General features: G+C 45.3%; 3 non-coding genes across 3 annotated transcripts; all 3 read left to right on the top strand.

Annotated features, from left to right (window-relative positions):
- The first annotated feature begins 22,621 nt into the window (after positions 1-22,621).
- On the top strand, positions 22,622-22,693 carry TRNAQ-CUG (transfer RNA glutamine (anticodon CUG)). The gene has a single exon. It is a non-coding gene; the product is annotated as a tRNA-Gln (tRNA).
- A 903-nt stretch (positions 22,694-23,596) lies between these two features.
- On the top strand, positions 23,597-23,678 carry TRNAS-AGA (transfer RNA serine (anticodon AGA)). Its single transcript has one exon. It is a non-coding gene; the product is annotated as a tRNA-Ser (tRNA).
- A 728-nt stretch (positions 23,679-24,406) lies between these two features.
- Positions 24,407-24,478, top strand: TRNAQ-CUG (transfer RNA glutamine (anticodon CUG)). The gene has a single exon. It is a non-coding gene; the product is annotated as a tRNA-Gln (tRNA).
- Positions 24,479-24,805: the final 327 nt, after the last annotated feature.

Genomic DNA, 24,805 nt, shown 5'->3' with positions numbered 1-24,805 from the left:
CCATCTATACTGACCTCCATCAGGTTGCAAATTGAATATAATTTTTTTCTGCATCTAGCTCTGAAAAAATATTTGTCCTTCCAACAGTGTGTGGGACTTCTTCTACTAGTCCATCTATACTGACCTCCATCAGGTTGCAAACTGAATATAATTTTTTCTGCATCTACCTCTGAAAAAATATTTGGGCTTCTAGCAGTGTGTTGGACTTGTTTTATTAGTCCATCTATACTGACCTCCATCAGGTTGCAAATTCAAAATAATTTTTTGTCTTCATCTAGCTCTGAAAAAATATTTGGCCTTCTAGCAGTGTGTGGGACTTGTTCTATTAGTCCATCTATACTGACCTCCATCAGGTTGCAAATTGAATATAATTTTTTTCTGCATCTAGCTCTGAAAAAATATTTGTCCTTCTATCAGTGTGTGGGACTTCTTCTACTAGTCCATCTATACTGACCTCCATCAGGTTGCAAACTGAATATAATTTTTTTCTGCATCTACCTCTGAAAAAATATTTGGGCTTCTAGCAGTGTGTGGGACTTGTTTTATTAGTCCATCTATACTGACCTCCATCAGGTTGCAAATTAAAAATCATTTTTATCTGCATCTCGCTCTGAAAAAATATTTGGCCTTCTAGCAGTGTGTGGGACTTGTTCTATTAGTCCATCTATACTGACCTCCATCAGGTTGCAAACTGAATATAATTTTTTTCTGCATCTACCTCTGAAAAAATATTTGGGTTTCTATCAGTGTGTGAGACTTGTTCTATTAGTCCATCTATACTAACCTCCATCAGGTTGCAAATTAAAAATATTTTTTTGTCTGCATCTAGCTCTGAAAAAATATTTGGCCTTCTAGCCGTGTGTGGGACTTGGTTTATTAGTCCATCTATACTGACCTCCATCAGGTTGCAAATTGAATATAATTTTTTTCTGCATCTAGCTCTGAAAAAATATTTGTCCTTCTAGCAGTGTGTGGGACTTGTTCTACTAGTCCCACTACACTGACCTCCATCAGGTTGCAAATTCAAAATAATTTTTTGTCTGCATCTAGCTCTGAAAAAAAAAAATTGTCCTTCTAGCAGTGTGTGGGACTTGTTCTATTAGTCCATCTATACTGACCTCCATCAGGTTGCAAACTGAATATAATTTTTTTCTGCATCTACCTATGAAAAAATATTTGGGCTTCTAGCTGTGTGTGGAACTTGTTCTATTAGTCCACCTATACTGACCTCCATCAGATTGCAAATTGAATATAATTTTTTTCTGCATCTACCTCTGAAAAAATATTTGGGCTTCTAGCAGTGTGTGGAAATTGGTCTATCAGTCCATCTATACTGACCTCCATCAGGTTGCAAATTGAATATAATATTTTTCTGCATCTAGCTCTTAAAAAATATTTGGCCTTCTAGCAGTGTGTGGGACTTGTTCGATTAGTCCATCTATAATGACCTCCATCAGGTTGCAAACTGAATATAATTTTTTTCTGCATCTACCTCTGAAAAAATATTTGGGCTTCTAGCAGTGTGTGGGACTTGTTTTATTAGTCCATGTATACTGACCTCCATCAGGTTGCAAATTAAAAATAATTTTTTGTCTGCATCTAGCTCTGAAAAAATATTTGGCCCTCTAGCTGTGTGTGGGACTTGTTCTATTAGTCCATCTATACTGACCTCCATTAGGTTGCAAATTGAATATAATTTTTTTCTGCATCTAGCTCTGAAAAAATATTTGTACTTCCAACAGTGTGTGGGACTTCTTCTACTAGTCCATCTATACTGACCTCCATCAGGTTGCAAACTGAATATAATTTTTTTCTGCATCTACCTCTGAAAAAATATTTGGGCTTCTAGCAGTGTGTGGGACTTGTTTTATTAGTCCATCTATACTGACCTCCATCAGGTTGCAAATTAAAAATCATTTTTATCTGCATCTAGCTCTGAAGAAATATTTGGCCTTCTAGCAGTGTGTGGGACTTGTTCTATTAGTCCATTTATACTGACCTCCATCAGGTTGCAAACTGAATATAATTTTTTTCTGCATCTACCTCTGAAAAAATATTTGGGCTTCTAGCAGTGTGTGGGACTTGTTCTATTAGTCCATCTATACTAACCTCCATCAGGTTGCAAATTAGAAATATTTTTTTGTCTGCATCTAGCTCTGAAAAAATATTTGGCCTTCTAGCAGTGTGTGGGACATGGTTTATTAGTCCATCTATACTGACCTCCATCAGGTTGCAAATTGAATATAATTTTTTTCTGCATCTAGCTCTGAAAAAATATTTGTCCTTCTAGCAGTGTGTGGGACTTGTTCTACTAGTCCATCTATACTGACCTCCATCAGGTTGCAAATTCAAAATAATTTTTTGTCTGCATCTAGCTCTGAAAAACTATTTGTCCTTCTAGCAGTGTTTGTGACATGTTCTATTAGTCCATCTATGCTGACCTCCATCAGGTTGCAAACTGAATATAATTTTTTTCTGCATCTACCTCTGAAGAAATATTTGGGCTTCTAGGTGTGTGTGGGACTTGTTCTATTAGTCCATTTATTCTGACCTCCGTCAGGTTGCAAATTGAATATAATTTTTTTCTGCATCTAGCTCTGAAAAAATATTTGGCCTTCTAGCAGTGTGTGGGACTTGGTTTATTAGTCCATCTATACTGAACTCCATCAGGTTGCAAATTGAATATAATATTTTTTCTGCATCTAGCTCTGAAAAAATATTTGGCCTTCTAGCAGTGTGTGGGACTTGGTCTTTTAGTCCATCTATACTGACCTCCATCAGGTTGCAAATTGAATATAATTTTTTTCTGCATCTAACCCTGCCAATAGTTTTGGCCTAATACCACAGTTTGGCCACTCAGCTCTGCTCGGTTCCCATCCATTGTTTTTTTGTGCAAGCAACTCCAGAGTTGTGAATTAGTTAACCACCAAAAAGAGTGGAAAAAGGCCTGCTGCTGATGGAAAGGGGAATAGGCGTGTTGGGAAGGGGAAAAAAGGTTGTGTCCGTGGGGTAGGTGTTAAAGCTACAGTAACATCTGCAGTAGAAAGACCATCTTCCAGCCAAACTAAAATGTCTACTTCTTTTAGCGGACAATGTGATAAGATCCCTTTCTTACGGCCATGCCAATCGCTACAAATTCCAGATGAGGCACAAAAACAGCAGGTGCTTCAGCGGATATCAAGTGCTCCTTTAAGTGGGCTCTCCTCCACATCAACTTCAACATCACAAATACTCCAGTCCTCAAAGGTGTCACCCCAATCGCACTTGCTTCCTCACAGCTCCCAAATCTCCAGCTGCCTGTCTGAGTATGAGGTAGAACAGATGGTTGAGTCTGTAGAGCTGTTTACTCATACTATAGCCTGGGAATCAGAGGTCGGCTCCAGCGCTTCTGTGAATTCAGACGAGGAAATGATCTGCACTGATGCCCAGTATCTTTATGAGTCGGATCCAGGACCAGACGCTGAAGGTTCTGACCATAATGTAGACCCTCATTCCCAAACTGTAACTCCTGTTGGTGGAGACAATGAGGAAGACGATGATAAGACTCAAATACCTGATTGGAGCGACAACTTTAGTTTTTTGTCAGGGCAGGAACAGGTTGGCTATCTGAGGACGACGGGTGTGATAACGCACAGGGTGATGATGATGAGGTTGGAGATCCCACTTACTGTCAACCCACAGTCAGCCAAGAGATGAGGTCAGCAGAGGAGGTGGAGGAGAATGCTAGTGACGACGAGGTCAAGTTGCTCCTTCCTGGACAGAGACGTAGTACTGGAAGCACGTCAACAACTGCATCCTCAAACACATCTCTGCCTCAAGTCGTTGTGGATCTTTAGGTCGCATGGGTGCTAAGCCTTGCATAGCCTGGGCATTTTTTCAGATCGATAAAGATGACCCTACTCGTGTTATCTGTAACATTTGTCAGCAAAAGCTAAGTAGAGGCCAAAAAATACATACTTTGAGTACTTCATGCATGAACCGGCACATGGACATGAAGCATAAGTTGCAGTGGGAATCTCACTGTGCTACAATGCGGCCTAGTCGGCCGGGCCAACCACCGTCTGCCATATCTTGTGCATCCGCGGCCTCTTCATCCTCTGTGACTGGGGGGACCGCAGTCACACCTGTTTTGGGACGCAGACCTGCCACCTCTTTACCCTCAACAGCCAGCGTGATTGGCAGGTCATCATTTTCTTTGGAGGTGGTAACACCAGCTGGTGTTGAGCACTGTCCGACATCGATAGCACCACCTTTGGATCAAGGCAACCTAACATGTCCGCCTGCATCTTCCTCACAGACCGGCAGTTTGCCTGGGACACCCTTATCAATCCCGTCTAAGCACAATAGCCAGCCCTCGGTCCCTCAGATGTGAACAAGTAAAATACCATTTCCTCCTAGCCATGAGAAAGCTAAGAGGTTGAATTTCACCATCTGCAAGCTCTTGGCTACAGAAATGCTGCCTTTCCGCCTGGTGGACACAGAGGATTTTCGAGACCTTATGTCCGTCGCAGTGCCCCAGTACCAGATGCCCAGTCGGCACTACTTCTCAAAGAAAGGTGTGCCTGCGCTCCACCAGCATGTCGCACACAACATCACCGCTTCTTTGAGAAACTCTGTGTGTGACAGGGTGCATTTCACCACAGACACTTGGACGAGTAGGCATGGACAGGGGCGTTACCTGTCGCTGACTGGGCACTTGGTAACTATAGTGACAGCAGGACAAGGGGCTGCTGTCCAATTCTTGCCGTCCCCACGAGTTGTGCGTCAATTCTCTTTATCTCAAAGTTCCTCCACTGCTTCTGCCTCCTCAACCTCCTCTCGGTCCTCCACCTGCACCCAAAGCCTGTCTGGTCATGCCACAAGCTTTCTAACTGCGCAGAAGGGATCCTGCACACCTCATTACTATGCTGACAGTAGGGCTCAACGTCATCAGGCGGTTTTTACTTTGAAATGTCTGGGAAATGTGAGTCACACAGCTGAGGAGTTGTGGTCAGCTCTGGAGAACCAATTTCATGAATGGTTGTCTTCACTGGACCTGAAACCAGGGAAGGCCGTGTGCGACAATGCTGCAAACCTGGGTGCGGCCCTTCGCCGGGGCAATGTCACACACGTTCCTTGTATGTCTCACGTGTTGAACCTGGTTGTCCAGCAATTTTTAGCCCACTATCCCGGACTAGATGGCCTTCTGCAGAGGGCACGGTCGCTGTGTGCTCACTTCCGCCGTTCGTATCCCGCAGCTCAGCGACTTACATCTCTACAGAAGTCCTTGGGTCTGCCACTTCACCGGCTAAAATGCGATGTGCCTACCCGGTGGAATTCAACTATGCACATGTTGCAGCGACTGTGGCAGCACCGACAAGCCCTGGTGCAATACGTTCTGACATATAGCCTGGGCCAACGAGATCCAGAGGTGGGGAAAATCACGCTGGAGGAGTGGTCTCAGATCAGGGACCTATGCACCCTTCTGCACAGTTTTGAAATGGCGACGAAGATGTTTAGTGCTGACGATGCCATTATCAGCATGACTATTCCGGTGATTTACATGCTGGAGCACATGTTAAACAGAATTCGGAGTCAGGTGGTTGCACAAGAGGAGTTGGAGGAAGTAGAGGAGGAGGAGTTGTATGCGGAAGGGCTAACATCTGCAAGGTCCAGACGGTCGGCAGCACCAAGGCGGCAGGCATGTGAGGGTGGGGGAGATGGTTTTACCAGGGTGCATGGTAGCAGCCAAACTAGTGAGGAAGGTGCAGGAGCCCAGGAAGAAGTGTAGGACGAACTGATGGAAGACTCATAAGATGAGGGAGACCTTGATCACATTTCTGTTGTGCGAGGTTGAGGGGAGAGGACAGAGGAAGGAACCATGATTGTTACCTCGCCACCAACACAACAGGGACTTGGTGCTCCTGGAATGCCAAGACACATGGGTGCCTTCTTGCTGCACTACCTGCAACATGACCCTCGGATTGTCAGAATTCGAAGTAATCCTGACTGCTGGGTTGCCACACTCTTAGATCCCCCACACTCTTCGATCAACCTTTTCATTTTAATAAAGACCAAAAAATGGTCATTTTTGAAATTATAAGCATTAGCAGTAGAGATGAGCGTTGTTCTACTCGAACTGTTCGCCAATCTCAAATTCGAGCTGTTTTGGGCGGTGTTCGAGCCGGTCGGCGAACACGAACAATTTGAGAAAAATTCGGCTGTTCGAGGTTATGTTCGATAACTGTTCGTGCACCAAAATCATAACTGGATTTTTTCTCAGTAATGATGAAAATTAATGTTAATACGCAGTTTGAGTGTACAGCGGGGCGGGGGGAGGGGCAGGGGATGGATCTCTGCAGGAACAATGAAGATCTCCATTTTTTTTTCTCTTTCCCGCATTTGCAGTGGGGAGGTGCAATCTGTCAGCCTATCAGCAGCGCACACACGGAGCGAAGTGCTTTTTTTCACACAAGCAAGGGCATGTGTGATTGGCAGTGTATGTCACATGTCCTTGCCCTATAAGACCAAGCCATTTTCCCCGTCGCCACCATTTTCTCACTGCTGCAGCTGCGTGTTAGACGGCACCGCTGTTGCTGTGTGCGCTATACCTTGTTAATTTCAAGCCAATTTTCGCACAAATATACAGATAGCTTGGGAGTAGGGAATAGTTGTGATTGCAGTCCTTTTAAGGACTAGGTTACAGCATTTCCTACGACTTTTATCAAGCAGGTCTGTGCTCTTAAATAGATAGATTGTGGGAGTAAAGACTAATTGTAATTGGAGTCCTTTTCAGGACTAGGTTACATCAGTTCCTATCAGTTTTTGCCAGGCAGGTCTGTGCCAGTGCTGTGCAAGTTTTTTTCACAGCATTTGGCTGAATCTAGCAAAGCTAATCCTTTTTGGCCTATTGCAGAGTGTGTTAGTCAGTGGAGTAGCCTATCTGTGTTGTAAGATATACCACCTGTGTATAGAATACCAATTTTTTTACTGCACCTAGTGAAGTAAAATCTTCTGGGCATAGCATCATTCTATTAGTCCATCTATACTGATCTCCATCAGGTTGCAAACTGAATATAATTTTTTTCTGCATCTAGCTCTGAAAAAATATTTGGGCTTCTAGCAGTGTGTGGGACTTGGTCTATTAGTCCATCTATACTGACCTCCATCAGGTTGCAAATTAAAAATAATTTTTTTCTTCATTTAGCTCTGAAAAAATATTTGGGCTTCTAGCAGTGTGTGGGACTTGTTCTATTAGTTCTTCTATACTGACCTCCAGCAGGTTGCAAATTGAATATAATTTTTTTCTGCATCTAGCTCTGAAAAAATATTTGGGCTTCTAGCGGTGTGTGGGACTTGGTCTATTAGTCCATCTATACTGACCTCCATCAGGTTGCAAATTAAAAATATTTTTTTTCTGCATCTAGCTCTGAAAAAATATTTGGGCTTCTAGCAGTGTGTGGGACTTGATCTATTAGTCCATCTATACTGACCTCCATCAGGTTGCAAATTAAAAATAATTTTTTTCTGCATCTAGCTCTGAAAAAATATTTGGGCTTCTAGCAGTGTGTGGGACTTGGTCTATTAGTCCATCTATACTGACCTCCATCAGGTTGCAAATTGAATAAAAAAATTTTCTGCATCTAGCTCTGAAAAAATATTTGGGCTTCTAGCGGTGTGTGGGACTTGGTCTATTAGTCCATCTATACTGACCTCCATCAGGTTGCAAATTAAAAATAATTTTTTTCTGCATCTAGCTCTGAAAAAATATTTGGGCTTCTAGCAGTGTGTGGGACTTGGTCTATTAGTCCATCTATACTGACCTCCATCAGGTTGCAAATTAAAAATAATTTTTTTCTTCATTTAGCTCTGAAAAAATATTTGGGCTTCTAGCAGTGTGTGGGACTTGTTCTATTAGTCCTTCTATACTGTCCTCCAGCAGGTTGCAAATTGAATATAATTTTTTTCTACATTTAGCTCTGAAAAAATATTTGGGCTTCTAGCGGTGTGTGGGACTTGGTCTATTAGTCCATCTATACTGACCTCCATCAGGTTGCAAATTAAAAATAATTTTTTTCTGCATCTAGCTCTGAAAAAATATTTGGGCTTCTAGCGGTGTGTGGGACTTGGTCTATTAGTCCATCTATACTGACCTCCATCAGGTTGCAAATTAAAAATAATTTTTTTCTGCATCTAGCTCTGAAAAAATATTTGGGCTTCTAGCAGTGTGTGGGACTTGGTCTATTAGTCCATCTATACTGACCTCCATCAGGTTGCAAATTGAATAAAAAAATTTTCTGCATCTAGCTCTGAAAAAATATTTGGGCTTCTAGCGGTGTGTGGGACTTGGTCTATTAGTCGATCTATACTGACCTCCATCAGGTTGCAAATTAAAAATAATTTTTTTCTGCATCTAACCCATCCAATAGTTTTGGCCTAATACCACAGTTTGGCCACTCAGCTCTGCTCGGTTACCATCCATTGTTTTTTTGTGCAAACAACTCCAGAGTTGTGAATTAGTTAACCACCAAAATGAGTGGAAAATGGCCTGCTGCTGGTGGAAAGGGGAATAGGCGTGTTGGGAAGGCGAAAAAAGGTTGTGTCCGTGGGGTAGGTGCAGAAGAAAGACCATCTTCCAGCCAAACTAAAATGTCTACTTCTTTTAGCGGACAATGTGATAAGATCCCTTTCTTACGGCCACGCCAATCGCTACAAATTCCAGATGAGGCACAAAAACAGCAGGTGCTTCAACGGATATCAAGTGCTCCTTTAAGTGGGCTCTCCTCCACATCAACTTCAACATCACAAATACTCCAGTCCTCAAAGGTGTCACCCCAATCGCACTTGCTTCCTCACAGCTCCCAAATCTCCAGCTGCCCGTCTGAGTATGAGGTAGAACAGATGGTTGAGTCTGCAGAGCTGTTTACTCATACTATAGCCTGGGAATCAGAGGTCGACTCCAGCGCTTCTGTGAATCCAGACGAGGAAATGATCTGCACTGATGCCCAGAATCTTTATGAGTCGGATCCAGGACCAGACGCAGAAGGTTCTGACCATAATGTAGACCCTCATTCCCAAACTGTAACTCCTGTTGGTGGAGACAGGGAGGAAGACGATGATAAGACTCAAATACCTGATTGGAGCGACAACTTTAGTTTTTTGTCAGGGCAGGAACAGGTTGGCTCTGAGGACGACGGGTGTGATAACGCACAGGGTGATGATGATGAGGTCGGAGATCCCACTTACTGTCAACCCACAGTCAGCCAAGAGATGAGGTCAGCAGAGGAGGTGGAGGAAGATGCTAGTGACGACGAGGTCAGGTTGCGCCTTCCTGGACAGAGACGTAGTACTGGAAGCACGTCAACAACTGCATCCTCAAACACAACTCTGCCTCTCACCACAAGTCGTGGTGGCTCTTCAGGTCGCATGGGTGCTAAGCCTTGCATAGCCTGGGCATTTTTTCAGATCGATAAAGATGACCCAACTCGTGTTATCTGTAACATTTGTCAGCAAAAGCTAAGTAGAGGCCAAAAAATACAGAGTTTGAGTACTTCATGCATGAACCGGCACATGGACATGAAGCATAAGTTGCAGTGGAAAGCTCAGTGTGCTACAATGCGGCCTAGCCGGCCAGGCCAACCACCGTCTGCCATATCTTGTGCATCCGCGGCCTCTTCATCCTCTGTGACTGGGGGGACAGCAGTCACACCTGTTTTGGGGCGCAGACCTGCCACCTCTTTACCCGCAATAGCCAGCGTGATTGGCAGGTCATCATTTTCTTTGGAGGTGGTAACACCAGCTGGTCTTGAGCGCTGTCCGACATCGATAGCACCACCTTTGGATCAAGGCAACCTAACATGTCCGCCTGCATCTTCCTCACAGACCGGCAGTTTGCCGGGGACACCCTTATCAACCCCGTCTAAGCACAATAGCCAGCCCTCGGTCGCTCAGATGTGGACAAGTAAAAGACCATTTCCTCCTAGCCATGAGAAAGCTAAGAGGTTGAATTTCACCATCTGCAAGCTCTTGGCTACAGAAATGCTGCCTTTCCGCCTGGTGGACACAGAGGATTTTCGAGACCTTATGTCCGTCGCAGTGCCCCAGTACCAGATGCCCAGTCGGCACTACTTCTCAAAGAAAGGTGTGCCTGCGCTCCACCAGCATGTCGCACACAACATCACCGCTTCTTTGAGAAACTCTGTGTGTGACAGGGTGCATTTCACCACAGACACTTGGACGAGTAGGCATGGACAGGGGCGTTACATGTCGCTGACTGGGCACTGGGTAACTATGGTGACAGCAGGACAAGGGGCTGCTGTCCAAGTCTTGCCGTCCCCACGAGTTGTGCGTCAATCCTCTTTATGTCAAAGTTCCTCCACTGCTTCTGCCTCCTCAACCTCCTCTCGGTCTTCCACCTGCACCCAAAGCCTGTCTGGTCATGCCACAAGCTTTCTAACTGCGCAGTAGGGCTCAACGTCATCAGGCGGTTTTTACATTGAAATGTCTGGGAAATGTGAGTCACACAGCTGAGGAGTTGTGGTCAGCTCTGGAGAACCAATTTCATGAATGGTTGTCTCCACTGGACCTGAAACCAGGGAAGGCCGTGTGCGACAATGCTGCAAACCTGGGTGCGGCCCTTCGCCGGGGCAATGTCACACACGTGCCTTGTATGGCTCACGTGTTGAACCTGGTTGTCCAGCAATTTTTAGCCCACTATCCCAGACTAGATGGCCTTCTGCAGAGGGCACGGTCGCTGTGTGCTCACTTCCGCCGTTCGCATCCCGCAGCTCAGCGACTTACATCTCTACAGAAGTCGTTGGGCCTGCCACTTCACCGGCTAAAATGCGATGTGCCTACCCGGTGGAATTCAACTCTGCACATGTTGCAGCGACTGTGGCAGCACCGACAAGCCCTGGTGCAATACGTTCTGACGTATAGCCTGGGCCAACGAGATTCAGAGGTGGGGCAAATCACGCTGGAGGAGTGGTCTCAGATCAGGGACCTATGCACCCTTCTGCACAGTTTTGAAATGGCGACGAAGATGTTTAGTGCTGACGATGCCATTATCAGCATGACTATTCCGGTGATTTACATGCTGGAGCACATGTTAAACAGAATTCGGAGTCAGGTGGTGGCACAAGAGGAGGTGGAGGAAGTAGAGGAGGAGGAGTTGTATGCGGAAGGGCTAACATCTGCAAGGTCCAGACGGTTGGCAGCACCAAGGGCGGCAGGCATGTGAGGGTGGGGGAGATGATTTTACCAGGGCGCATGGTAGCAGCCAAACTAGTGAGGAAGGTGCAAGAGCCCAGGAAGAAGTGGAGGACGAACTGATGGAAGACTCATCAGATGAGGGAGACCTTGATCACATTTCTGTTGTGCGAGGTTGGGGGGAGAGGACAGAGGAAGGAAGCATGATTGTTACCTCGCCACCAACACAACAGGGACTTGGTGCTCCTGGATGCGCAACACACATGAGTGCTTTCTTGCTGCACTACCTGCAACATGACCCTCGAATTGTGAGAATTAGAAATAATCCTGACTACTGGGTTGCCACACTGTTAGATCCCCGGTACAAAAGTAAATTTGCAGAAATTATTCCTGCCATAGAAAGGGATGCACGCATGCAGGAGTATCAGCAGAGACTGTTGCAGAATCTTACATGTGCTTTTCCACAAAATACCAGTGGTGCACGTAGTGAATCTCACAGTTCCAAGTTGCCAACCGTGGGACCGTCAAGTGTTCAGCACTCAAACCGTAACAGAACCACAGTAACTGCTGGTAACATCAATTTTGCGGAATCATTTCACCACTTTTTTAGCCCATCCTTTGCAAGGTAACAGGAGACAAGAAGTCTGACACATAGTCAACGCCTAGAGACGATGGTACAGGAGTATCTCCAAGTAAACATTGAAGCCACGACTGTGTCACTGGACCCTTGCTCTTTTTGGGCTTCCAATCTGGATAAATGGCCGGAGCTAGCCACTTACGCCTTGGAGATCTTGTCATGCCCCGCAGCCAGCGTTCTGTCTGAACGTGTGTTCAGCGCTGCTGGTGGTGTGCTGACAGATAAGCGCACGCGGCTCTCCACTGATAATGTAGACAGACTCACATTCATAAAGATGAACAAATCATGGATCCGAAACGACTTTTCTACCCCTGTGTCATCCTGGGGAGAGTAAAAGCTTGATGATTGGTTAAAATCACCCTACCAACCGTTTTAAGCTTTCAAATTACTAATCATGTTTATCTGTATCTTGACTGGAAAATAATTTGGGCTTTGTAGCAGTGTGCAGCACTGATCCTATTAGGCCATCTATAATAAGCTTCACCAGATTTAAAATTAAAAATAATTTTTAGCTGCATCTAGCCCGGAAAATAATTTTGGGGCTCCGAGATGCGCAAGACACATAAGTGCCTTCTTGCTGCACTACCTGCAGCATGACCCTCATATTGTCAGAATTCGAAGTAATCATGACTACTGGGTTGCCACACTCTTAGATCCCCCAAACTTTTCGATCAACCTTTTCATTTTAATAAAGACCAAAAAAATGGTCATTTTTGAAATTATAAGCATTAGCAGGTTGTTAGAAACTGAAATCAAACAGTTTTCAACTCAAAACTTTATTCTAGGTGATGTTACATTTTCACATAGGACCCCTTGTTCGAAAGGAGCTTCTGAACTCTCTCGTCCATTGAATTTGTCAGGTTTTGGATGGTTTCTGCTTCAATTGTTTTGCATGAGGACAGAATACCCTCCCAGAGCTGTTGCTTAGATGTGAACTGCCTCCCGCCATCATAGACACTCCTTTTAATGATGCTCCAAAGGTTCTGAATGGGGTAGAGGTCAGGGGAGCATGGGGGTCACACCATAAGTTTGTCCCCTTTTATGCCCATATCAGCCAGAGATGCAGATGTTTTATGTGCAGCATGAGATGGTGCATTATCATGCAGAAAAATGATCTTGCTGTGAAATACACGGTTCTTCTTCTTGAACCATGGCAGGAAGTGCTGTTTGAGAAAATCCACATACATTATGGAGTTCATCTTTAGCGCCTTCAGGGATCCTAAAGGGGCCGACAATCTCTCTCCCCATGATTCCAGCCCAAAACATTACTCCACCTCCTCCTTGTTGGCGCTGTAGCCGTGTTTGCGTGGGGTGTCCATCAACCAGCCATCCTCCACTCCATTCATCTGGACCATCGAGCGCTGCACGGCACTCATCCGTGAACAAAACAGTTTTGAAATCAGTCTTCATGTAATGTTTGGCCCACTGGAGCCATTTCTGCTTGTGCGAAGTGGATAGAGGAGGTCGACAGGATGGCGTATGCACAGCTGCAAACCTCTGAAGGACCCTGCATCTTGTTGTTCGGGGGACGTTGGAGGCACAAGCAGCTTCAAAAACTTGTCTGCTGCTATGACAAGGCTTTTTTGCCGCTGCTCTTTCAACCTGACGTAATTGCCTGTAGGAAAGAGTCCTCAATTTGCCCTTATCAGCACGCACACGTGTGTACTGTGAATCAGCTACATACTTCTTGATTGCCAAGACACTTCATCCTGATCATCGCACAATGTTGATTGTAGTCATGCCTTGACCTAAACACTCCACAATTTGTTGCTTCTCAGCAGCCGACACATCCTTTTTCTTTCCCATTTTGGCAGAAAATGTAGGCTGCTTAATAATGTGAGAGAGCCTTCTTAAGTAGTCTTGCCTTTCATTGGACACACCTGCCAAACTAATTAGCACAGGTGTCTGCAATTGCTTACAGTGATATAAAGAGCCCTGACACACATCACCATCAATGAGTTTAACTGGCAAACAAACAAATTCTTCCCTTATCACTCCTAAACACTTTTTGCATAATAATTTGGAACGCGGTGTACATGTGCTTTTCCACAAAACACCAGTGGTTCACGTAGTGAATCTTACAGTTCTAACTTGCCAACCGTGGTCTGTATGGAATTGTTCAATAAAGGGCCCAAAATTAAGATAACATAGATGGGAGAGGTCTCTATGAATAGGAATTCCTAAGTATTTGATACCCTGTGAGGGCCAGGCAAAGGGAAAGTTGGACTGGATGGAATCCTATATGGATTTAGGGAGGGAGACATCGAGGGCCTCAGACTTCGCTGCATTGATTTTAAAATTTTACCATGTAACAAAGTGATCTATTTCAGCCATAACAGCAGGGATGGATATATGTGATTGAGTGATATATACTAGGACATCATCAGCAAATAGAGAGCACTTGTACTCGGTGCCTCCCACCTCAATCCACCTAATATTGGGGTTATGGCGAATTGATGAGAGCAGGTGCTCCATCACTAGGATGTATAAGAGAGGGGACAGAGGACATCCCTGCCTTGTCCCATTGGTGATTGTGAAAGGTGATGAAAATGTTCTGACGCACCCCCTGGGCCTTGGGACACCCGGAGCCGGACCCTTTTTGGTGGATGCTGGTGGTTGTAGTCTTCGTGGCGGCGATCCGGTTCCGTGGCTCAGGGCGGTCAAACCAGTGGCGGAACTATTTATGTGGTTTTGATGTTTAAATGTCCGACTACGCCACCCGTGGATTGCGGTCAGAGTGAACCGCCGCTACAGGGCAGACCGCTAAGGCTGGTGTTGTGGGTGCAGCAGAGCGTAGCATAACTCCCCACGGGAGGAGTATAGCCTCAGGGCAGTGTATGCGGAGGATGGGGGTGATGGTGCAGGGCAGCAGCAGTAACGACACGGAGTCAGTGATGCAGTTAAGGGCCTTTACTCACAGTTCTTATTATCCAGACCACGTCTGCAGGTAACGGCTGCCCACGTCGTACTGTGCTCACCAGGTGAGGGGCTCAGACAACTCCCAGATAACTTTGGAGCGCTTCACAGGACCCCCTTTGTGTGTCCTTTGTCTGGCCTTTCTTACCAACACTTCTGTCCGGCTGCCTTGGGCCTCCTCTTGGTAAACTTGGCGCCAGTTTCCCTGACCCTATGTGGTGCCTTCCTAGCGGGTGGAGCAAGGGGCTGCGCCACATAAAATGTCAGAGCCTCCGGTTTCTAGCTGAGGGTCGTTTCCTGCCTCCACTAGTTCGGGGACCGGTCTCCCCCTTTGGCCTGACCCCTCCACGCAGGTGGATTCGGGCGTGCGGTGGCGACTCGCCCGTCCGCACCCCTGGGATCCTTTCATTCCTCATTCCTGGAGCCTTCTCCGCTCCTCTTCCTTCCTTCTCCCTCTTGCAGGCCTGGGCCTCTGTTACTAGGCCCGCCTCCGGAGCAGAGCTCATGCAGAGCCCCTGCTCCCTGCCACTTCTGCTCAGACTTCTCTGCACTGAACTAAGATGGTGCCCACCTTTTATACTCCCTTCTCAATGCACCCAGGAACTGCTTCCTCCCTGCTCCTGCACTACAGGGTTCCCCTTCCTCAGTGTTCCCTCCCCCCACTCCAGCCAGGGACAGGGACTGTCGTGCCCATCTCAGGGGCATATTGGTCGCCCTGCCCCACGGCAATGTGGTGTAATGCATGCAGGTGTCGGGTCCTGATCCACACTCCATCCTTATCTGAGAGTGAGATATCACACCTCTGGGTGAGGTGCAATACGTCTGTAGCAACCGAGCCCTCGGTGCTACAGTTCCATTTATCTTCAGCCTAGGTGACGTATTGTGATACAGGGCCGTGATTTTGGCTATAAAAGGGTCCCCTAGACCCCTACCCCAAGCTTTTTAAGAGAATCATATATGGCGTGCCAGGAGACTCTATGGAATGCTTTCTCAGCATCCAACGAGAGTATCTACTTACAAATTTTTAACTGCATCTAGCCCAGGAAATACTTTGTGCCTAGTAGCAGTGTCTGCTAGTCAGCGGATTATCCCGGCTGTTAAGCAAGCTACACCACCTGTAGTTTGGACACTTAATTTTTTCAAAAGAAATGCTTCGGGACCACGGGATACTCAGTGAAGAGCATCAGGAGGCACCCCAAGGCATAAGGGCTGGGACTGGCACTAGGATGCCTTGCGGTGGACAGCCGAGCTCGATCCTTATAAAAGCTTTTTAACTGCAGCAGCTTTAGTGGACGCTACTGGAGCTGGAATTACGCGGCTGCTGGCATGAGACTTGCCCTCCAATAGATCCTTGTAAATGGATTTAAAGTGTATTCATTCAAATTAGAGGGACAATTTAAATTAAAAAGCTTAGAGCTGCCTCCACCACAGGGGGGCTCTCTCGACCCACCAGCGGACAGGCACCAGTATTGGGAGAGGGGGGCTGGCCGTCAGGGTTCACCGCGGCTCTGGCACAAACCCGGCGACACGGAGGTGGCACGGGCAGGAGCGGACTGGCCGTCTCGGCTTCTCACTTTTTGGATTTTAGAAGGGCATGACATGCCTATATCTGTGTCTCCCCCTCCTTTTACTCCTCCACCTCTTTTCTTTTCGCATGACTATATGTACTTGTCACTTTTCCATGTGTTAGTTGTGTCTTCTGAGCAGTTTGTCAGCTTTTGGACACCTTTGAAGGTGTTTTCTATGTGTTTCTATGTGTTTTTGTTTGCCTGCCATTGGTTTTAACGGTGTTCGAAGGTGTTCGACGAACAGTTCGACGAACAGTTCGGCGAACACACGGGTGTTCGACGAACCGAACCGAACTCGAACACTACGGGGGTGGCTCAACACTAATTAGCAGGTTATTAGAAACTGAAATCAAACAGTTTTCAAATCAAAACTTTATTCTAGGCGATGTTACATTTCCACATAGGACCCCTTGTTCGAAAGGAGCTTCTGAACTCTCTCGTCCATTGAATTTGTCAGGTTTTGGATGGTTTCTGCTTCAATTGTTTTGCATGAGGACACAATACCCTCCCAGAGCTGTTGTTTAGATGTGAACTGCCTCCTGCCATCATAGACACTCCTTTGGATGATGCTCCAGAGGTTCTGAATGGGGTAGAGGTCAGGGGAGCATGGGGGTCACACCATAAGTTTGTCCCCTTTTATGCCCATATCAGCCAGAGATGCAGATGTGTTATGTGCAGCATGAGACGGTGCATTATCATGCATAAAAATGATCTTGCTGTGGAATACACGGTTCTTCTTCTTGAACCATGGCAGGAAGTGCTGTTTGAGAAACTCCACATACATTATGGAGTTCATCTTTACCCCTTCAGGGATCCTAAAAGGGCCGACAATCTCTCTCCCCATGATTCCAGCCCAAAACATTACTCCACCTCCTCCTTGTTGGTGCTGTAGCCGTGTTTGCGTGGGGTGTCCATCAACCAGCCATCCTCCACTCCATCCATCTGGACCATCGAGCGTTGCACGGCACTCATCCGTGAACAAAACAGTTTTGAAATCAGTCTTCATGTAATGTTTGGCCCACTGGAGCCGTTTCTGCTTGTGTGAAGTGGATAGAGGAGGTCAACATGATGGCGTACGCACAGCTGCAAACCTCTGAAGGACCCTGCATCTTGTTGTTCGGGGTCGTTGGAGGCACCAGCAGCTTCAAAAACTTGTCTGCTGCTATGACAAGGCTTTTTTGCCGCTGCTCTTTTAACCTGACGTAATTGCCTGTAGGAAAGAGTCCTCAATTTGCCCTTATCAGCACGCACACGTGTGTACTGTGAATCAGCTACATACTTCTTGATTGCCAAGACACTTCATCCTGATCATCGCACAATGTTGATTGTAGTCATGCCTTGACCTAAACACTCCACAATTTGTTGCTTCTCAGCAGCCGACACATCCTTTTTCTTTCCCATTTTGGCAGAAAATGTAGGCTGCTTAATAATGTGGGACAGCCTTCTTAAGTAGTCTTGCCTTTCATTGGACACACCTGCCAAACTAATTAGCACAGGTGTCGGCATTTGCTTACAGTGATATAAAGAGCCCTGACACACATCACCATCAATGAGTTTAACTGACAAACAAACAAATTCTTCCCTTATCACTCCTAAACACTTTTTGCATAATAATTTGGAACACAGTGTACATGTGCTTTTCCACAAAACACCAGTGGTTCACGTAGTGAATCTTACAGTTCTAACTTGCCAACCATGGTCTGTATGGAGTTGTTCAATAAAGGGCCCAAAATTAAGATAACATAGACGGGAGAGGTCTCTATGAATAGGAATTCCTAAGAATTTGATACCTTGTGAGGGCCAGGCAAAGGGAAAGTTGGACTGGATGGAATCCTGTATGGATTTGGGGAGGGAGACATCGAGGGCCTCAGACTTCGCTGCATTGATTTTAAAATTTGACCATGTAACAAAGTGATCTATTTCAGCCATAACAACAGGGATGGATATATGTGATTGAGTGATATATACTAGGACATCATCAGCAAATAGAGAGCACTTGTACTCGGTGCCTCCCACCTCAATCCACCTAATATTGGGGTTATGGCGAATTGATGAGAGCAGGTGCTCCGTCACTAGGATGTATAAGAGAGGGGACAGAGGACATCCCTGCCTTGTCCCATTGGTGATTATGAAAGGTGATGAAAATGTTCTGATGCGCCCCCTGGGCCTTGGGACACCCGGAGCCGGACCCTTTTTGGTGGATGCTGGTGGTTGTAGTCTCCGTGGCAGCGACCCGCTTCCGTGGCTCAGGGCGGTCAAACCAGTGGCGGAACTATTTATGTGGTTTTGATGTTTAAAAATCTGACTACGCCACCCGTGGATTGCGGTCAGAGTGAACCGCCTCTGCAGGGCAGACCGCTGAGGCTGGTGTTGTGGGTGCAGCAGAGCGTAGCATAACTCCCCACGGGAGGAGTATAGCCTCAGGGCAGTGTATGCGGAGGATGGGGGTGATGGTGCAGGGCAGCAGCAGTAATGACACGGAGTCAGTGAAGCAGTCCAGGGCCTTTACTCACAGTTCTTATTATCCAGACCACTTCAGCAGGTAACGGCTGCCCACGTCGTACTGTGCTCACCAGGTGAGGGGCTCAGACAACTCCCAGATAACTTTAGAGCGCTTCACAGGACCCCCTTTGTGTGTCCTTTGTCTGGCCTTTCTTACCAACACTTCTGTCCGGCTGCCTCGGGCCTCCTCTTGGTAAACTTGGCGTCAGTTTCCCTGACCCTATGTGGTGCCTTCCTAGTGGATGTAGTGAGGGGCTGCGCCACATAAAATGTCACAGCCTCCGGTTTCTAGCTGAGGGTCGTTTCCCGCCTCCACTAGTTTCGGGGACCGGTCTCCCCCTTTGGCCTGACCCCTCCACGCAGGTGGATTCGGGCGTGCGGTGGCGACTCGCCCGTCCGCACCCCTGGGATCCCTTCATTACTCGATCCTGGAGCCTTCTCCGCTCCTCTTCCTTCCTTCTCCCTCTTTCAGGCCTGGGCTTCTGTTACTAGGCCTGCCTCCGGAGCAGAGCTCATGCAGAGCCCCTGCTCCCTGTCACTTCTGCTCAGACTTCTCTGCACTGAACTAAGATGGTGCCCACATTTTATACTCCCTTCTCAATGCACCCAGGAACTGCTTACTCCCTGCTCCTGCACTACAGGGTTCCCCTTCCTCAGTGTTCCCTCCCCCCACTCCAGATAGGGACAGGGACTGTCGTGCCCATCTCAGGAGCATATTGGTCGCCCTGCCCCACGGCAATGTGGTGTAATGCATGCAGGTGTCGGGTCCTGATCCACACTCCATCCTTACCTGAGAGTGAGATATCACACCTCTGGGTGAGGTGCAATACCTCTGTAGAAACCGAGCCCTCAGGGTGCTACAGTTCCATTTATCTTCAGCCTAGGTGACGTATTGCGATACAGGGCCGTGATTGTGGCTATAAAAGGGTCCCCTAGACCCCTACCCCAAGCTTTTTAAGAGAATAATATATGGCGTGCCAGGAGACTCTATGGAATGCTTTCTCAGCATCCAACGAGAGTATCTAATTACAAATTTTTAACTGCATCTAGCCCAGGAAATACTTTGTGCCTAGTAGCAGTGTCTGCTAGTCAGCGGATTATCGGGCTGTTAAGCAAGCTACACCACCTGTAGTTTGGACACTTAATTTTTTCAAAGGAAATGCTTCGGGACCACGGGATACTCAGTGAAGAGCATCAGGAGGCACCTCAAGGCATAGGGGCTGGGACTGGCGGTAGGATGCCTTGCGGTGGACAGCCGAGCTCGATACTTATAAAAACTTTTTAACTGCAGCAGCTTTAGTGGACGCTACTGGAGCAGGAATTACACGGCTGCTAGCATGAGACTTGCCCTTCAATAGATCCTTGTAAAAGGATTTAAAGTGTATTCATTCAAATTAGAGAGACAATTTAAATTAAAAAGCTTAGAGCTGCCTCCACCACAGGGGGGCTCGCTCGACCCACCAGCGGACAGGCACCAGTATTGGGAGAGGGGGGCTGGTAGTCAGGGTCCACCGCGGCTCTGGCACAAACCCGGCGACACGGAGGTGGCACGGGCAGGAACGGACTGGCCGTGTCGGCTTCTCACTTTTTGGATTTTAGAAGGGCATGACATGCCTATATCTGTGTCTCCCCCTCCTTTTACTCCTCCACCTCTTTTCTTTTCGATTGACTAAATGTACTTGTCACTTTTCCATGTGTTAGTTATGTCTTCTGAGCAGTTTGTCAGCTTTTGGACACCTTTTGAAGGTGTTTTCTATGTGTTTCTATGTGTTTTTGTTTGCCTGCCATTGGTTTTAACGGTGTTCGACGAACAGTTTGGCGAACACAAGGGTGTTCGACGAACCGAACCGAACTTGAACTCTACGGAGGTGGCTCAACACTGATCATAATGCATGAATTTCCCAGGTTCCACTGAGATTAGAACTCAGATCACTGGATTCAGAGTGAATTTCTCACATTTCCACAATGTACACATGCTCTTTTACCATTTTCAAAAGAAAATCCAGCCAGCTTCATTGGTCATATGGTTCAATGGTGTAAGGGTTAGGACTCTGGTCTCTGAATCCAGTGATCTGAGTTCAAATCTCAGTGACACCTGAGAAATTCTTTGTGGACAGTGGTTTTATATTTTCTGCTCACACTCAATTTGCCAATGCACATGGTTTAACATAAAAAGAGAAAGTTAAAATCCACATGGCAAAAAAAAATCTATCTATCAAGAAAGTTTAACTCAAAAGTTAAACTTGACTTCATGAAGCAAAACTCATATCATCTATGTCACACCAAGCAATCGTACTCTATGACTTGTGCCAATGTTCGCATGACACTTTTTCCAGGTGGTTGAAACTGACCAGGATTTCAAGCCGAAACGGCCTCAAGAAACGACAGCAATTCTTTTCCTGAATCACCCTTTTTAGTGTTTTCCAGCATTTTTGTAAACATAGTTTGGTGATGTTTTTCTAAGTATTGTTTTGGGCATCAAATGAGTTTGTTTAAGTTTCTTTTTTGCTCGCAAAATGCTGTGAACGTCACTCAGGAACCTTCCAGGGGTCTTTCTAACCTACTCATTGACTTGTATAGCAAGTATAAAGCAAGCAAAATATACCTGAAAAATGATATGCTCACTTCTGTTAACCGCTTGGCGTTTTGGGAAACTTAATGAGGTTAAAAGACGCTCAATACCTGATCATATGAACAGCAAGTCTTTTGCATGGAAATGAATCTGTTCAAACTATTGAGCATTTTCAAAGCCTTTTTCAGGAGGTGTTTGGAACAAAGTCACTCTAAATCCGCCTTATGAATTTTAATAAACCTTGAACTGTAAAAGGTTCCAATTGATGATACCTTTAAATCAGATTTTTACATTTCAGTGAGGCCTGGAATTTTGTTTCCAATTGAAATCTTCCATTTTCTGAAATGTCTTCCAGAAGGATAATCACTGATATTGATCATGGTGCTATAAGAAAAGGTGTGAAACTCATAAGAATGAAACAATGTCTGCGTAGCTGTGGCCGAGTGGCTAAGGCAATGGACTAGAAATCCATTGGGGTCTTCCCGTGTAGGTTCAAATCTTGCCAACTACGTTTAACTTCATGTAACAATTTGACGAATTATCTGAGTAGATCAATTTCCACATTCCCAAGTCTATCCCCCGCAGAAATGGTCTGTAATCTATGGATTGTATTTGTAGAACCAGCTTAACAGCATCTGTAGATCTTCTTTTGATTAGTCAGCCGGGTGAGATGTCACTTGTGCATCACACCACCAATCAAACAAAGCTCAGAGGGTGCCATCAGGTATGTGGTGCAAATCCTCCTTTTTTCCAGCGAACACAGACCACTGCCGTGGCTGATGGACTGGGATATGAACTTTGATTTGCACCAACTCTACTTGAATTATCTTTCCGATGAAACCTTTTAGCACACCATGAAAAATCTTTAGTGACTTCTGGATGAGCAGAAGTTTTGCAATTTCTTTTTTTCTCACCCTTTTTGCAGCTGATAGATCCAGCACGCTAATTATTAGCCAGATTTCATCAACATTTTAAAACTGTCCTTGTTGTGATATCATGGAACTTTAAGCACACTTGTGGAACAAAAAGGGAGGAGATATTAATTTACCAATGTGTGTTAGATATACATTTGCGGGACAGCTTTAGAACCAGTTTTCATCATAATGCATGAATTCCCAGGTTCCACTGAGATTAGAACTCAGATCACTGGATTAAGAGTGAATTTCTCACATTTCCACTATTTACACATGCTCTTTTACTGTTTTCAAAAGAAAATCCAGCCAGCTTCGTTGGTCATGTGGTTCCATGGTGTAATGGTTAGCACTCTGGACTCTGAATCCAGCGATCTGAGTTTAAATCTCAGTGGAACCTGAGAAATTCTTTGTGCACAGCGTTTCTATCTTTTCTGCTCACACTCAATTTGCCAATGCACATGGTTTAACATAAAAAGAGAAAGTTAAAATCCACATGGCAAAAAGATCTATCTATCAAGAAAGTTTAACTCAAAAGTTAAACTTGACTTCATGAAGCAAAACTCATATCATCTATGTCACACCAAGCAATCGTACTCTATGACTTGTGCCAATGTTCGCATGACACTTTTTACAGGTGGTTGAGACTGACCAGGATTTCAAGCCGAAACGGCCTCAAGAAACGACAGCGATTCTTTTCCTGAATCACCCTTTTTAGTGTTTTCCAACATTTTTGTAAACATAGTTTGGTGATGTTTTTCTAAGTATTGTTTTGGGCATCAAATGAGTTTGTTTAAGTTTCTTTTTTGCTCGCAAAATGCTGTGAACGTCACTCAGGAACCTTCCAGGGGTCTTTCTAACCTACTCATTGACTTGTATAGCAAGTATAAAGCAAGCAAAATATACCTGAAAAATTATATGCTCACTTCTGTTAACCGCTTGGCGTTTTGGGAAACTTAATGAGGTTAAAAGACGCTCAATACCTGATCATATGAACAGCAAGTCGTTTTGCATGGAAATGAATCTCTTCAAACTATTGAGCATTTTCAAAGCCTTTTTCAGGAGGTGTTTGGAACAAAGTCACTCTAATTCCGCCTTATGAATTTTAATAAACCTTGAACTGTAAAAGGTTCCAATTGATGATACCTTTAAATCAGATTTTTACATTTCAGTGAGGCCTGGAATTTTGTTTCCAATTGAAATCTTCCATTTTCTGAAATGTCTTCCAGAAGGATAATCACTGATATTGATCATGGTGCTATAAGAAAAGGTGTGAAACTCATAAGAATGAAACAGCGTCTGAGTAGTTGTGGCCGAGTGGTCAAGGCGATAGACTAGAAATCCATTGGGGTCTTCCCGCGTAGGTTCAAATCCTGCCAACTACGCTTAACTTCATGTAACATTTTGACGAATTATCTGAGTAGATCAATTTCCACATTCCCAAGTCTATCCCCCACAGAAATGGTCTGTAATCTATGGATTGTATTTGCAGAACCAGCTTAACAGCATCTGTAAATCTTCTTTTGATTAGTCAGCCGGGTGAGATGTCACTTGTGCATCACACCACCAATCAAACAAAGCTCAGAGGGTGCCATCAGGTATGTGGTGCAAATCCTCCTTTTTACCAGCGAACACAGACCACTGCCGTGGCTGATGGACTGGGATATGAACTTTGATTTGCACCAACTCTACTTGAATTATCTTTCCGATGGAACCTTTTAGCACACCATGAAAAATCTTTAGTGACTTCTGGATGAGCAGAAGTTTTGCAATTTCTTTTTTTCTCACCCTTTTTCCAGCTGATAGATCCAGCATGCTAATTATTAGCCAGATTTCATCAACATTTTAAAACTGTCCTTGTTGTGATATCATGGAACTTTAAGCACACTTGTGGAATAAAAAGGGAGGAGACATTAATTTACCAATGTGTGTTAGATATACATTTGCGGGACAGCTTTAGAACCAGTTTTCATCATAATGCATGAATTCCCAGGTTCCACTGAGATTAGAACTCAGATCACTGGATTAAGAGTGAATTTCTCACATTTCCACTATTTACACATGCTCTTTTAGTGTTTTCAAAAGAAAATCTAGCCAGCTTCATTGGTCATGTGGTTCCATGGTGTAATGGTTAGCACTCTGGACTCTGAATCCAGCGATCTGAGTTTAAATCTCAGTGGAACCTGAGAAATTCTTTGTGCACAGCGGTTCTATCTTTTCTGCTCACACTCAATTTGCCAACATAAAAAGAGAAAGTTAAAATCCACATGGCAAAAAGATCTATCTATCAAGAAAGTTTAACTCAAAAGTTAAATTTGACTTCATGAAGCAAAACTCATATCATCTATGTCACACCAAGCAATCGTACTCTATGACTTGTGCCAAAGTTCGCATGACACTTTTTCCAGGTGGTTGAAACTGACCAGGATTTCAAGCCGAAACTGCCTCAAGAAACGACAGCGATTCTTTTCCTGAATCACCCTTTTTAGTGTTTTCCAGCATTTTTGTAAAC

Source organism: Phyllobates terribilis, unplaced genomic scaffold (genome assembly GCF_046119375.1).
Source record: "Phyllobates terribilis strain yellow unplaced genomic scaffold, ASM4611937v1 Scaffold_13__5_contigs__length_258822181, whole genome shotgun sequence".
Lineage (NCBI taxonomy): Eukaryota > Metazoa > Chordata > Amphibia > Anura > Dendrobatidae > Phyllobates > Phyllobates terribilis.
This window is presented reverse-complemented; position numbering and strand designations above follow the sequence as displayed.